This window comes from Orycteropus afer, unplaced genomic scaffold (genome assembly GCF_000298275.1).
Source record: "Orycteropus afer afer isolate SDZICR_OR568_19922 unplaced genomic scaffold, OryAfe1.0 scaffold00018, whole genome shotgun sequence".
NCBI lineage: Eukaryota > Metazoa > Chordata > Mammalia > Tubulidentata > Orycteropodidae > Orycteropus > Orycteropus afer.
In genome coordinates, this window is record NW_006921605.1 from 3508955 (window position 1) to 3513554 (window position 4600).

Sequence of the window (4600 nt, forward strand, 5' to 3'; positions counted from 1 at the left end):
TTAGTTAGCAGCCAAGTGCTTAACCACTGTGTCACCAGGACTCCTTAGGGACCTGCTACTACCCCTTAAAAAAATCCAACCAGACACCACTATCAAAACAATTCTTTTTAAAAAAATCCATCTCCCTTCTGTTTCCTGGGGTTCTCCTTCCAGGGAGTGGGCAGCCAGTAAAGCCAGCTGTCAGGTTGACTGACTCAGGCGCCTGTGTGTCAGGGCCGACGTGGGCCCCGCAGGGCTTTCAGTGGCTGAGTTTTTGGACGTGGGTCACCAGGCCTTTCATCCGAGACAGCTCTGGGTGGACCTGAGCCGCTCACCTTTTGGTTGGCAGCTGAGTGCGTGCACCAGAGACTGCAGGGAGCAGCAGGGAATGATGGTCTAAGTGAATCAATGCAGAAGGAATAGCAGGGGAGAATAGAAGCAGGGGTTGGTCCCTTCGTTCATTCACTCACTCAACAAACACCAAATGAGGTGACTAGGTTCCAGGCGTGCTCTGGCACTGCACATAGAGGGTCGAATAAATGGACCCAAGTGCCTGTCTTCTTGGAGTGTGCATGGCAGTGGGGACGAAGCAGGCATCGGGGAATGGGTGACTGTGTGTGAGATCAGACGTCGTCAGCCATGTCTTAGTGTCTCGGTGCCCTGTGCTGCTGGACCACACGTAGGTGGCCTCAGAGAGTGGAGGTTTGTTTTCTCAGAGTTCTCGAGGCTGAAAGTCTGAATCAGGGTCTCGGTCGTGTCAACTCCTTCCTTGTCGGCAGTCCGGCGACCCTTGGCATACCCTGGATGGTCCACGATCCTGACGCAGTGTCTGTCTGCCTTTGTGGGCCCTTTTCATAACTCAGATGGGATGAGATTTAGAGCCACTGTATTTCTGCATGATCTAAGTTACATAGCAAGGAAACCCCTGTTTCTACAAAGGATTCCACCCAGAGGTGTGTGGTGAGGCATCCACCACCTGACTCCAACCACAGGTGTGGAGTGAGGTGTCCAAGGCATAACTGCACCCACAGGTGTGGGGTGAGGCGTCCACCACCTGACTGCACCCACGGGTACGGGGTGAGGTGTCCAACACTTATTTGTTGGGGGACACAATTCCACCCATAACAAGTCCTTTGGGGAATAGGAGCAGGGTGTGCTGAGGGGGGTGGTGATGTCTCCATTGGCCGGCTTGTTCCTGGATGGCTCACTGGAGAGGAATGGTGACAGCAGTGTCCCGGGGGCAGTGAGGACAGGCCATGGGGTCATGGGAGGAGCCTCTCCCTGCAGAGGGGACAGCAGGCACAAAGGCGTTTGTGGACCCAGTGGGGAAGGTGTGCTCGTGTACGGGAGGACAGCCAGGGGCCGTGGGGTGCTGTAAGAGGAGGGCATGCGCACGCAGGCGGCCCGCGTCGCACAGGGAGGCAGGCCTTGCCGGGAGGCTGGGAATACAGGGCCCCCAGCCCCTGCATCTGAGTTTGGCTTGTTTCCTCTGGCCCCTGCGTCGTGGAAGAGCCAGGCTCCCCAGACTGGGTTCACCCTCAGGGGCCACTGCGGTAGCCACTGAGGGTCCTGCTCCCCAGGAGGAGGGAGGGCGTCACTGGAGGGCTCTGAGAGGAGAGTGACAGCGTCTGATGTACCTCTTAAAACAGGAGGGAGGGGAGCGATGGGGTGTCTGAGCTGGTGGAGGCGGGAAGCGAGGGCAGGAGGGGGTGTGAAAGGAGGGGGTGGCACCAGCGGGGAGAGGAGGGTGGAGGGGTCACGGGGTTGAGATGCCAGGGAAGCGCCACGGGCGCCCCAGCAGAGTGGCCTGGGCGGGCTGCTTGTTCCCCGCCTGAGGGGCCCAGGTGCCATCCGGGTGACTGAGTCGCGCAGCCCCGGCTCCACAGCGTTTCCAGTGGCTGATTCTTCTGAAGCAGATTGACAGGTCACTCTGTGATGACCTCAGGGGGGACTTGAACCTTCAACCTGTGGTTCAGTGAGTGTGCCACCCGATTCCTTTCACTCCCCTGTGGCATGAAAAACAAACGTCCTCCTTAGTCACTGGTCCCTGGCGGCAACCACCGACGTGGGAACGCCCTGTCTTCCCTTGTTTAGTGAGACCAATGTTTGTTTTATATCAAAATTGGGATTTTTGCTTCAAAGGCATTGTTTTTTCCTTCTCTTTTCCTTCAGGTTGAGAATCGGTGTCTGAGGACCCGATAGTGTTTCCTGCTGACCTTCTCCACCAGCAGCCCTCTGTCCTGAGGGAGTTTCAGAACGAACCCCAGTGGGGCCCCAGCGCAGCAGGGCAGACCCACTCACCACTGCCAGGTAGGCCGCCCTCAGTCCGCGTCTCTGTTGGAAACCGTGTTGGTCTGGTGGCTACCTCTGGCAGAGGGAGCTGTGGGGGAGGGACCCTGTGCTCTCTCTGGCTCACGGATTGCCACGTCTCTCTGTGGCTCCAGGGAGTCGGAGGGGGATTGGTGGGTCCCCAGGAGAGTGTCACAGGGAACTCTACAAGGGACAGCTGCTTTCTGTGTCCTGAGGCCACCAGCCTGGCTGCAGGGGCATTGGCCACAGGGGGGAGGGTAGCGGAGTGCGGGCCCCCTGTCTGGGCCGCTGTAAGCATGGGGTGGCAGGGGCTGAGGGCGGGCCGTGACCCTGCACAGATGGCGCAGATGGCCCAGTGGTCCAGCAGGTGCCTCTCACACGCGGGTGCCTCTCACACGTGGGTGCCTCTCACACGCGGATGCCTCTCACATGCCTTCACTTGGCTCCAGAGGGGACTGAATGATGTTCAGTCCAACAACACAAAGCGGGTTGGTTCATGTCCTCCCTGAGACAAGGGACAAAAGGCTCAGACCTTGGACGTATGGCACCGGGCTGGTAGCCCTGCTGCAGGCTGCAGATACGCCACTGAGGAGAATTCTGGACAAAAGAGGCCGGGAGCGGCTGGTCTCTCCAGTAGCCCTGGAGAGATGCCGTTGCCAGAGTCTGGAAACTGGAAACCTGTCGGCATGAGGGTGGTGGTCTCCATGGGTGCGGTGTTGACTCCTCCGGGCGGAGACAGTAAGTCTGCTTGGCGTCACTGGGGGCTCGCTTCTTGCAGTGCACTCGTCCTTTCAGCCACGTTGGGGGATCTCTGAGGCGCTGAGCCCTGGTCGGGTGCTGGAGAGAGCTGAGACTGAGCCAAGCCCCAGGCCTTGGAGTCGGGGCACGGAGAATATTTAAAGTAACGTTGGGGAGTGTTGCGGAGATGCAGAATGATGACGTGGGCTCCAGGGACAGAGAATGGGGGGACTGCTGTCTGAGCAGGCGGCCAGGGCAGGTCAGAGGCTGTGAGCAGAGAAGGAGGGGGCCGGGCAGAGGCTGAGGGGACCGCCTTCCAGGCAGAAGGAGCGCCCTGTGCAAAGCCCCTGCGCCAGGAGTGTGGGCCTGTGGGACGAGTGGCAAGAAGGCTTGTGTGTGCGTTGAGTGGCTGAGCAGGGCAGGAAGTGGGAGGAGGCCGGATTCAGAGGCTCAGGCCCAGGTGGGGGCCCTGGAGCCATTGAACCTTCGAAGGCCCCATGTACTAGACGCATGCGAAGCAAAGGCCACCCCTTCAGACATGGATTTAAGTTGGATTTTGCTGGATGTTGAGCCCCTGGTGAGAACATGGGTGGGGACTGATCTGCACAGTAAGGCTGGCCTGTGACACGGTCAGTCCTGGGTGGACAGGTCCTTCGGATCCGTGGGAGGAGAGGGACGGCTGGACGGTGTGGGGTCGCCGTCCACTCCCCGCCCCCACTCCACTCCCACGGTGGGGCGGTCAGGGTTCTCCCAGAGAGCTGTGCGTCGGTCCTCGGGTGAGAGAGGGCTTGGCTGGCTCTCCTCTCTCCAGATGTGTCTGGGTTCTGGGGAGCACCTTTGTTTGAGGGGGAACAAAGCCTGTTTGCTGACTTACAGCCCCTCAGAGGGTGCAGCCAGGGAGAAGGAGAAAGTGCACCCCAAGGATCCCTCTTATGCCCCCAAAGAAGGGCTGTGGGCTGGGCCAGATCTGCTTCTGCAGCTGCTTTGCAATGGCCGTTTAGGGGACCACCCTGCCACCAGGGGCCCGGCTGCGTGTGTGTCAGGAGCTATGAGTATGTCATACGAGTGCAGCTTGCACACGTCTGTCTGGGTGTCCCCCTGCACCCACAGTAAAGCCATCCATCTCCCTGCCTCCCACCTTGGGGCGGTCCCCATGAGCAGCACCACGCCACTTCCCATAAATCATCTCCGAATGAGCGTGCTTCCCGCCCTCATCCATCACTCCCGTCTCTTGTCGGCTTGTTTTTAGAAGCTGTTAAACGGGAATCCATCATGGGGGAGCGGGGCGCCCCCAGGGGCCGAGCCACGGCCGAGGCTGCCCGCAGCAGCAGTATTAATGCCCACAGTGCCTTCCAGAGCGTCGAGGTGCACGTCTCCCCAGTGGAGGGAGAGTGAGAGTGTGTTTTCTCTAGTTACACCAGGCGCCGACGCAATGCTTCTCCCACCCTTGCAGTTGATACATTCCTGCCACGTGTGGGGAATCCTGGCTGCCCCTGGGCAGAACGGGGTGCCCACCCGAAAGAGGCTGGCACACCTTCCTTCTTGTAGGAGCATCTTCTCTTCATCTTGCGTC